Source organism: Lolium rigidum, chromosome 5 (assembly GCF_022539505.1).
Source record: "Lolium rigidum isolate FL_2022 chromosome 5, APGP_CSIRO_Lrig_0.1, whole genome shotgun sequence".
Taxonomy (NCBI): Eukaryota; Viridiplantae; Streptophyta; class Magnoliopsida; order Poales; family Poaceae; genus Lolium; species Lolium rigidum.
Genome location: NC_061512.1, coordinates 21,688,822 through 21,700,529, shown reverse-complemented (window position 1 = coordinate 21,700,529; position 11,708 = coordinate 21,688,822).

The window sequence follows — 11,708 nt, the reverse complement described above, 5'->3', positions numbered from 1 at the left end:
GGTTCATACTATAGGCTCTCTGCGCTATAGGTCAAGTTCCGGGGATTAACTCGATGATGAACTCGGTATCCCAATCTGGGGGCATACCGGGTAGATCATTCGGAAACACATCAGGGTATCGACAGACGACCACCGATCTGATCCGAGTTGGCTTGGCTACACTTTGGTTGCAGGTGAATTTTCTGGGTAGTCTTTCAGATACATGTTCTACTAGGATACCGGTGCTGCTAGTCATGGTGATGGATTTCTTACACAGTCAATCAGTCCATGGTGTTTTGACATCCAGTCCATTCCTAGTACGACTTCCAAACCTTTGGTTCCCAGAATAATCAGATTGGCATAAAAATCTACTTCATGGATTCTGATGGGTACATTTTTGCAAATTTTTCTGGCTTTGGTGGTTGATCCGGGAATTTGAACTATCATAACATGCTTCAAACTGATAGGTTGAATTTTACTTGTGGATGCAAAGTCTTCGGTGACAAATGAATGAGATGCTCCGGAATCTAACAACACTCTGGCAGGTACGAAGTTGACAGAAAACATAGCCAGTACAACATCTGGTGCTTCCTGGGCTTCTTCGACGTTCATGTGGAAGAGACGGCCGTTGCGGTTATTGGGGTTGTTGGGGACGAAATTCTTGCCGGTGGAGACACGGCGTTGTTGCCGAGCAGGTGCAGCGGTGTTGCCGGCATTCTTGGCTAACCTCTTGGGGCACTCGTTGGAGTAGTGTCCCACCACACCACACTCATAGCAAGTGATGGTGGCCTTGTCCTTGGTTGCGACGGGGATGGCGTTGCTCCCAGTCCTTGGAGCGGTGTTGGTGTTGTTGTTGTTGGTGTTGGGGGCTCTGGGCGGAGCGCGGTTGAAGTTGTTGTTGTTGTTGTTGTTGCTGTTGTTGTGGTGGCCTCCTGGCCTGGAGTTTCCTCCACTCCGGTCCTGATAACTTGGGCGTGAAGTCTGCATCTGGGGCTTGTTGTTGTTTCTCGGAGTGAAACCTCCGCTTGAGCTCGGGCGATACTTCGGGGCGTTGCTGGGCCCACTCTGGTGCATCATACGGCATTTGCGGTTCTCGTTGGCTTGGTTCAGCTTGCCTTCCATCTGGATGGCGGAGTCCACTAGGGCTTCAAGGTCGGCGAAAGGGATGTTGACGAGGACAGTCTGCATCTCATCATGCAGTCCGTTCAGGAATCTCTCCTGCCTCTTCTCGGTGGTGTCAGTCTCGTCGGGGGCGTACCTTGACAGTGTAAGGAACCAGTCGCGGTATTCTACCACCGTCATGCGTCCTTGCTTGAGTTCGCGGAACTCGTCCCTCATCTTCTTGATAAGACCCGGGGGCACATGGTACTTGCTAAACTTGAGCTTGAAGTCTGCCCAAGTCATGACTTGACCTCCATTCATGGCACGGGTGCTAGTCCACCAGGCTCGGGCTGGTCCGGCAAGGTAATGGGTTGCGAACAGGACCTTCTCGTTGGCTTCCACTCCGGCTACCTCCAAGTTGTTCTCCATAGTCTGGAGCCAGTCGTCGGCGTCGAGGGGTTCCTCAGTCTTGCTAAACACCGGAGGGTTGGTGTTCTGGAAGTTCTTGAGCTTGGATCCGGGGTGGTCATGATTTCCATGGCCTTGATTGACAAGGTTTTGCAGTGCTGTGATGTTAGCTTGGCGTTCAGCCCTGTCAGCCTCTCGATCTGCCATCAGGGTTTGCAGCAGTTACATCATGGCGTCGTTGTTGTTGCGATTGGGAGGGGCCATCTGAACATAGAGAAGATCATGAGATAAGAGGGAAATTTCTATGGTTTATTTTGAGTAAGTTCATAAATTTGAAACTTGAATTCTTTTGACAAACACAAACATTCATTCATTCATTCAACATCACACATTACAAACTAACACTTCCCATGGTTTTAAGAACCATTTCTCATGCTACGAGACAACGGGCGGGATACAACTCACACCTACATAAGTGATCAAGTGCAACTACTCCTCATCATCGACATCAATCGGGACGAAGTCGTCGGGTCCTGCCTCCAGGAACTCGTAGTCCTCCTCCTCGGTGAACTCGTCCTCCTCAAAGTCATTGTCGTCGCTCAGGAAGGCTCCTCCTCTCTGAAGGTCGATACCTCCATCGTCTTCCTCCATCTCTCTCAGCTGGTCCTCCTGGGCCTTGACAGTGGCCTCCAAAGATGCTATCTTGGAGCGAAGGCGCACGATAGTAGCATCCTTCTTGGCACGCTGCTGGCGAAGGGTCTTGCGGTCGCGGGCGAGTAGCTTGATCGCCTCACCCTGCTTAGTGATGTGAGCGTGGGTCTGGTTGGCGTAAGCGCGGGAGGCGTCCAGATCCTTCTGAGTCTGGTACAACATGAAGTCGAGGTACTCAACATGGTGCCTCAACTCCGGGTGCGGCTGCAGCTCCATGGGCACTCCCATGGCATCACGCCTCACAAGATGCGCGAAGCGGGATGCGAGGATGCGCACCACATTCTGCCCGCAGAGGCGAGGAAGTGACTCCTGAAGGGCACGTGCAAGACCGTCGAGCCAGTTGCTCTTGCGGAAGGAGAAGAGGATCCTCTCCGAGGTGGGAGGCTCCATCTTGCCCCTCAAGTCAGCGGTGATGACCCACTGCAACTCTCCTCCAGGCTGTTCGTCCAACTGGATCCCGTGGAACTCGGGGTGTGGGCGTCCAAGGAAGTCCGAGAGGGTGTTGAGGTCGTGCTCGAAGATCAAGCTTCCACCATTCCCAAGCTGGTAGAACTTGGTGTTGATGGGTTCATTCGGCTCCATCTGAAAGCGAAATGGATAAGTAAGTTAGAGAGTGAACAAGTGTGGCAAAAATTTAAGTAGATTCAAATAAGAAAGAGCATGATTCATCAAATTTTGAAAAAGTCTCAAAGACAAGAGTGTGAGTAAATTTTCATAAATATTCCCTTCATTTGATTTCAAAGTTAAGTTTTTCTGAACATCCATTATAACTAGGGTCTTCTAAGGTCAAACAATGGCTCTGATACCAACTTGTCAACACCCAGATTTTTATGTCCAGATGCCTATTATGTCATTCATCGCAATCCCAGGAGTATTGTTGTTGCGAGGTATAATAGTAGAATATCATAGTCATCATTCCTTACAAACCATATTGTCTTACAACTTGAATCACATGATCCATATTACACAAATAGTTGATCTATTGATCAACGAACAAACACAAGTTCATAGCGGAAGCGTAAAGATAAATGGATTATCTAGTCCACAGGCCAACGCTTGACGTCGGAAGAATCCAAGTTATCGTAGGCGTCCTGCTGGTCATCTCCTTGGTAGTTTTGTTCATCTTCATACTCTGGCCATTTGAATAGCCAGGGACAAAGCCGTGAGTACTTTAAGTACTCGCAAACTAATACTAGTGTAAGTGCTAACAATTCTAGTAAGGGGTGCTAAGCTCTAGTTTATTTGCATAAAGCCAATTTTAGTTCACAAGTATTTGAGAAAAGACTTATTCATGTGCTAACTAACTCAAGTGGGAACATTAGTGTCATTCCCACAACTCAAGTTGTGATTCAAACAAGTCACCATTCACCATTCATTTCACCAAGTATTTTCAAGAATCTGACACCGGAAACTGTATGGCCTTTCCAACCGTCCGTAACTGTGGATACGGCTATTCGAATAGGTTTACACTCTGCAGAGGTTGCACACTTGTGCCACAACATTTGATTTCATCCGTCGGGATAACCCCGAATCATCGTAACACAGTACGCGGATCATCAACCATAACCTTTCACTTACAAACCCTAGTATGAGCACCTCTCCCCATGAGCTTGGCCTCCCAGTGAAGACCAACTGTCAACCTGGGAAATGCACGGGGCTTAGCCATACAATTCACCTCAATTCACATCATTTCTCAACAACGGAGGCAGCCTCGGCATAACCCCTATGATGTGTGTTCAGAGGGAACCCATACTAAGATGCATAAATTTCCAGTTAAGCCCTACCCATAATCAGGTATTGTGGGGGTACTCAAAATTGGAAAGGTGTCGCATTCAAACCAATATTAGTTTTAATCAAAATTCACCATCTTCTCCAAGTCATATTCACCTTCAAAAAATCATTCAATGGAATGACTCATCATTCCAAGGTTTCAAATTCATTTCAAGTCACATGTTCCCATCTAGAGTAGTCAACTTTTAGTATTTAGTACTAGCACCAATCATGAGGGGTGCTATTTTGCTTGGCTAGATTGAGACTAACTTTACTACTCTAGTAACCTCCTTTGACTTAGACCAAAGTTAACTATAAAAGTAACTCTTTAAATAAACAAGTAAAAACTTGTATGGTAAAAAATTGGGATGGGATTGTGGTAAGAAAGGTAAGACTAATGGTGCCTTGCCCCAAAGGGCTTTGCACTTTGCAAGAATATTAGCTTGCCTTGGTAGTGATCAAAGTTCTCATCTTCCTCCTCTTGGTAGCAACCTTCCTTTTCCTGGTATTCTCCGGTGCTAGCGTCTAAATTCGAATACGAGGTATAATCACTCAACAAATTCAATAGCTATACTAAGCATCGCATGCATTCACACAAACTATTCTAATCACACACTTAATATAATTAGGTGCATTGGTTTCTTTTCTTAGGAAAAATAATTTCCTCTCATTACATATGTAAATGATAGTTTCCATTTAGTGTTGGAGGAGAATAATTTCCTCTCATTGAATCTTCTTAAGATTTAACTTCCTCCATAATCATGCATGAAATCATGTTGACCTAAGTCAACCATTCATCATCGTCATTTGGGAAAATGATTTAAATGAGGTAGGATACCTCATACAATTTAACAATTCTAAATATGATTTAAAATCACCAAGTATTTCATGTGAGAGTATTTGACCAGGGGTCCAAACTTCATATGAAAGTACTTCGGACTATATTTAAATGAAGTGAAACACTTCATATGATTTGCATAATAGTTTTGGACAATATCACTTAATTAAACTAGCCATATAGTCCTTTATTTCAACTAGGTCATTATCATCCAAGGTGACCACACCATATTTTTGTAGAAACAATTAGTGTAAGTGAAATGTGAGCTGTTAGAGTTGGAATCAACTAAATATCATTTTTTGGTTGATTTTTAAGATTTATTTGAATGTGCAAAAGTCCCTGACTTGTTCTTTTTGTCACATTATTTCTACAAATGATCTGTAACATCCCAACCTTGTTTATCTAAATAAATGAGTGTTCATGTGCATTTCATGCATGTAGTTTGAGTTTGAACAAAATTTGCATCTCCATTTTTGAATTATGCAAATCCCTCTCTATCTCTTTCTCATTCAAATCTTCCAAGTTTTTAATACTAAGCAACCTCGGTTTTGTTGTTTTTCAATAAGGCCATGTGTGTTTAGAAATATCACTTGAAAAGTTTGAGTTTTCAAACCAAATTCAAACAGATTCAAATTTGAATTAAATTGGAGAAATAGAAAAAGGAAAAAAGGAAAGAAAAATAGGAGAAAACCCCTTTCTCCCTCTCCCCAGGTGCAGCCCACTTCCTCTCCCCTCTCTCTTCCTGGGTCTGGCCCAAAATGGCCCAAGCAGCCCAACCAGCAAACCCACCCCAGCTTAAACTTCCCCCAGGGGGGTTTTCGCAAAACCGCCATCGTCACCCCCGCCGACCAAAGCAGGAGCTGGCAGCAGCGCGGCCACCCGATGGTCGCCGGCGCGTCAAGATCCCCGCCGCCACCCCCGGTGGCCTATAAAGCCTCTCCGCCGCCGCCCAGGAACCCTAGCCTCACTTTTCCTCTCTCCCCGCGCCTCTCTCTGCACGCTAGGGCCGAAACCCTAGCCACAGTCACCACCCCGCCCCCATCGATTCCGGCCTTCCCGAGCTCCGGCGAGTCCACCGTTGGGACCGCCTCGTCCTCCTCTTCGTCTCCGTCGCCGCGCGCATCCAGGGGAGCAAGAAATCGGGCTAATCGAGCCCGTCTTCACCGTCACCGGCCGTCGCCTCCGCCGAAGCTCCCGTCGCCGTCGAGCCTCCCCCGCGCCCACCGTCACCTCCATCGGCATCAGGGTGAGCTTCCGGTTCTCCCAGTGCCCGCGTCTCCCTCCCTAGCCCTCTGCAGCTCCACCGCACCGTGCACCCGACCGCGCCGCCGCAGAAGCTTGTCGCCGGCAAGCTTCCAGCGACCAAAGGCAGGCGGTGCCACCACCACTCGACTCCACACATCCAGGCGCATCTTTTGCCCCTGCTCGTGCGCCTTATCGTAGCCTAAATCGCTCGATTTAGCCTCAGCCCGAGCTGAATTGAGAGCTCATGGCGGCTGACGTCAGCATGACGTCAGCATGACGCCATAAATGGGTTTTTCTATTTTCTGTTATTAATTTCTGTATTTCCTTAAATAGAAAATAATATGACATGTGGGGTCCCTGGTCAGAATTTTAATAATTTCATAAATGTTTAGAAAAGAATAAAATTATGACATGTGGGTCCAACTTTATTATTATTTATATAATTTTCTGAAATTGATTTAAAATGAATTAAACTTTGGAAATTCATAACTAATTCATATTAATTCAGAAAAATATAAAATTATATATCAAAATGATCAGAAAAACATTTCCTAGCTATTTATCCATGTTTCATACATGTTTGACCCAATTAAATATGAGCCCTAGTAGAAACCCTAAATCGACCCCTCTCATATGTCAGGATCGATGCCGAACCCCCTTTAAATTCCGTCGATGCACCTAGGGTTTAACCCAACCCCTTTAATATGACATGTCATCATATTGTATGTGCATTGCATTGTACCTTGTATTGATTGTGCTCTTCCTTTCCGGTATTTTGGTTCTTCACGATAGGGACCGAACGCGAGTCTGAGATCAACGCCACCGAAGAGCAGCACCCGAACAACGAGGGACAAGGCAAGCCCTAACCTGGTTCATATATGGTTTCGAAATGCTTTACTTCTGGTTCTTACATATTGCATCCGCTTCAAATATGTTTTATCGGCAGTTGTAGATATCCTATGTGAGTATAATTCCATCCTTGTAGCCCAGAATTACTGATCCACCACTCCCAGCAAAACTAGGTCTGAGCTTGTTCGCATCGCTAGAGCCGTATATGTGTTATGCTTAGCCATGCTTAGCTGTTGAAGTCTGATCCATCCGGTTGATGAATCAGAGCTACGAATGAACCTAGTTTGACAGGATGTCGTGGTAAGATCAGAGATAATGTTAATAAACATGCTAAAGGCTTGGATGGGCCACCACATGGGGATGTGGTGATTTGACTCGTTCTCACCGATACTAGGACCTGAGTTCTTGCCTCTGGAACCAAGACTGAGCGTACAGCCACACGGGGCCCATGGGAACCCCTTGGCCCGAACTTACCTAGCTTACCCATGATTCAATTAGTTTGCGAGTTCCATTTGCCATACGCATGGGGGGAAAATGGAAAAGGTTTTCAAAGTGCATCATACAGGGCGTGGCCGGGGTGAAGGATGCTGGAGGCATTGAACTGGATCCCCTGCGCACAATGACCGGGACCGCCTCGGGGAATGGCTACCTACAATGACGAAGCTCCCCAGTTAGTTTGACTCATGGAATAGGCGAAGTAAGGGAAATGTTTTGGTCGACCACCCTCTGCTAGCACACCAAGGAAGTGTGCTAACGTTCTGGCATTAAGAGTCGGTCGGCGCGTGTGGGTAAAGTTGTACACCCCTGCAGGGTAAATCTTTTCGAAAAGCCGTGTCCACGGTTAAGGACGACTTGGGAAAGGACGTGATGATCATAGACAACTTGAACCTGATCATAAAACTTGATATCTATGTGTGAATAAGGATCCCTTCTCAGGGTGTCGAGGGGTGATCCTAGGTGATAGGTTCAGGTAATGATGAAGATTCGGTGGATTCAACATGATGATCTTAGAGCTAGAGTTGATATCGCTCTCTTACCCCTTTTGAAAATGGTCTGAATAGACGAGCTTCGCTCCCTCCTGTTTACAAAGGAAAACTGGCTTTCCGCAAAATAAGCTCCACATAAAGCCTCGCATACCCGCTTTGCTAAGAGGTTGTACTAAGTCTTGCTGAGTCCCTGTACTCAGCCTTGCATGCTTTGTTTCAGACGCAGTCCTTCCAACAGATGGTGGTTTCTAGCTCGACGTCGACGAGTAGTTCGGAGTTCCTCAGGCGGCAGCCTGAGACTTATGGGCTGGGACGTCGCCTTATGTTATGGCCTCTTAGGCCCTTTGCAGTCTTGTTATCTAGATAACATAATTTGCTTTCCGTTGCTTGTTGAATTGTGGTCAGTGACCTCTTGCGTGTAATAAATTTGGATCTTAACTCTGCTAAGAGTTGTAATATATTTGCTTTCAGTCGTAGAGTCACTGTTGTGTTACCGATTCTCACCCTGTAGGCCCTAGAGATCTAGGTTAGGCTTATGCCAGATGTGATATCTGGTTTGTCTAGCCCTGACCTCCGGGGTCGTGACAGGTTTTGGTATCAGAGCAGGACTGCCTATAGGAAACCCTTTCGACTGGTCGATGTTGAGTCTAGTAGTTGTGAAAACTATTTGAAAGCTAAAAGTATTTGTGTCGTGGTATCGTCACGGCATATGCCATAGGGTGGCTAATCGAAGGTGGTTCCTGAGAGATCTCACGGCGGTATCCGGATGCGGGTATGGGGACGAGCGACACGGCGACGTACCCAGGTTCGAGGCCCTCCGATGGAGGTAACACCTCTACTCCTGCTAGAGTGTATATGATGATCACACAATACAAGCTTGCTCCTTGAGCTGTGTCCGGCTGCTCCTGGGAGGCTAAGGAAGACTAGAGACTCTCTCACAGGGCAGCGCTAGGGGTGGAAGTGGAGTGAGAATGATCGATCCCCTGCACGAGAGGGGGTAGTGCGGCTTATATAGGCACCGGCACTTTACAAATAAGACCCTATAGTTTACTGGCCGGCTTGGCCGGCTCCGGCTTCCGCTCCTTCCCGAGGCAGTGACGTCAGGAGCCGTTGAGGCCTCATGGCCTGTCCCATCCGGCTGCCAAGGTCAGCGGTATGGAGAGGAGGTGTCCCTGTCGCCATCGCCCACCGTAGCCAGTACGGATCGGCGTAGACCATGATGGCCTGTCCGGCGCGCGGCACTATTGCTCCACAGTGCCCCGCGCTTTACGGAAGATGAAGTCAGCGTGGACTTTGGGAACCCGGATCACCAACCCGGTTCCTTCTAATGCAAGACTCGCCAGCCTCGAGTCGGTCTGAGGTACAAACCCCCAGTCGGATATGGCTTGTAGAAGCCGGCCCAGCTACAGCATTGGCGGCCGTAGCCGGGCCGACTAGGACCTAGAGCCAGCCGGCTTCCGGACCAGCCGGCCACGGCTCCAGCCCGGCTGCTCCTCGGCCGGCCTTTGCCGCGAGCCGGCCGGTGGCCAGCCGGCTGCTCCGCGTCCATTGCCCTACCCGGGGTCTCCCCCCGACATTAGCCCCCGAAGCTGGCAAGGTCCTGCGTTTAGAAGGACCTAGGCAGGTTTTCCTGGCTTCTTGAATATACTTGACGGCCCTTGGAGGGGCCGACTGAGAATTTCCATTCAGCCGGCTGCGCCCTCGTCCGGCTCGTTTCGGCCGGCTGCTTCTAGCCGGCCACTATTTACACTTATGCAGCTTTTGCTTCCTCGCAAGTTTTGGTGATATCTCCGCCTTGCTGGATGAATTTTGGGCCGAGGTAAACTTAGTGTTCGGCTCCGACTTGCGGCGCGCCGGAGTCTCCGCCGCCTCGGGCCCTGCACCCGACTTGACCGGTCTGACGCCTGGGCTCTGCCGCCGGTTCATCTGGTCACATCAATGTTCCCTCCGGATTCGGTGCGGTCGTGGGCAACATGGTGTGGCAGTTTCTGGTAACGGCAGCGGTCGTGGGGGGAGTTAATGCGCAGAAGATCCGGGCGACGTGGCCACGATCGCCACTTGGAGGCTAACCGTCCGCCGCGGGCGGCTATAAATGCCGCGGGGGAGGGTACCGAGGCGGCCACTGCCTCACTTCGTCTTCCTCGCGCTTCCGCTCCTCTCGCTCTCTTCTTCGCGCTCGAGTCTCTTGCTGCTCCGGCGAGCGCTTCCCACTGGCGAGCTCCGGCGAGCGCATCTCCGCCGATCCACCGCCGCTACTCCGACGAGCCGGCGCCACGGGGCCCCGCGTTTCAACGGAGCGTCCTCCGCCGCTGCCGTCGCCGCCGTCGTGAGGTTCTTCTTCACCCTTCCGTCTTTCGTGGTCCTCTTCTTCTTCTTCCTCGACGATGGCCTCCGCCAGCGGATCGTGGAGGGGATCGTACATGAAGGACGACGACATCGAGCGGTTGGTGCGCCTTCGCCGGATCCCGTCGTCGGTGGTCACGAGGGCGCCCGGCATGGAGACGAAGCCCGAGCCTAGGGCCGGTGAGCGCGTCGTCTTCGGCGCGCATCTCGATCGCGGGTTGGGCCTGCCGGCGTCTAACTTCTTCCGCCAGTTCCTCGACAACTTCAGCTTGCAGCCGCACCACCTGCCGGCCAACGCCTGCATCCTCCTCAGCTGCTATGTGGCCTTCATGGAGGCCTACGCTGGCTTGTGGCCGGATATCGATTTCTGGAGCCGGCTCTTCTACCTCAAGGCGCAAACCACTGAGGGCCGCCTGCGGGCCTGCGGCGCCGCCTCGATCTACACCCGGCCGGGTACGCCCTTCCCCAAAATTCCAACCGTTGACTCGGTGAAGAATTGGCAGATGTCGTTCTTCTACGTGCGCAATGAGGGCCAGCTCGTCGACCGGATCAACCTGCCGGAGTTCAACCCGGCTCCTCCAGTCGGCCGGATCAACTGGAGCTACAACGCCCGCACGGCGGACCCGGACGCTGAGGTGAATCAGCTCTGGGACTTCTTGGGGGCGGCCGTCGGGAACGGGCTGACCGCCGAGGACCTCCTCTGCACCATCGCCGAGCGCCGGGTGCTGCCGCTCCAAATGCGCACCCACAAGATCGGGCACATGTCCGGCCGGTTCGACCCGAACCGGACGTCCAAGGCGCTGCTTTCCAAGGCCCAGGTGGCCCGCCGGGTGAACAACATCACCAAGGCGAACATGCCGGAGGAGTGGAACTACGGGCTGGCGCCCCACGACAGGGACCACCAACCCGAGCTGGTAAGCTTTTATGTTTTCGCCGACTTCCGGCTTGCGGCTGCGAGGCCGACTTCCCTTTCCTTTTGCCGACTTCCGGCTTGCTGTTTGCTCATGTCTTCTGTTCTTTTTTCTAGCTCTTCGACCGCCAGAACGTCGAGGACGGCGACCTGGCGACGAGGAGGTGGACGCCGGATCATGCCGATCCGGCTGACCAAGCCGGCGACCAGGCTGGCGACGACGACCTGCTGCAGGCGCCTGACCTAGGCGGCCAGGGGGAGCACAATCCGCCCCCTTCACCGGAGCAGCAGGAGGACGAAGAGCCGGCGACGTCCGCCACGGGGCCAATCCCCGCCGTGCCCCTTCGGACGAGGCCGCCAAGCACCACGGCGACTTCGGCGCCCAAGGGGAAGAAGCGGGTCGGCGATCCCTGCTCCACTGCCGCCTTGGAGGCGAAGGCGAAGAAGCTCCGCCGGCAGCAGCCGAAGAAGGTTCCGGAGCAGGCCGGGTGAGCTCTCTTTTTCTCTCGTTTGATTCCTTTTCTTTCCTTACTCTTTATGCTTATCTTCTCCTTATTTGTCCGGCTAG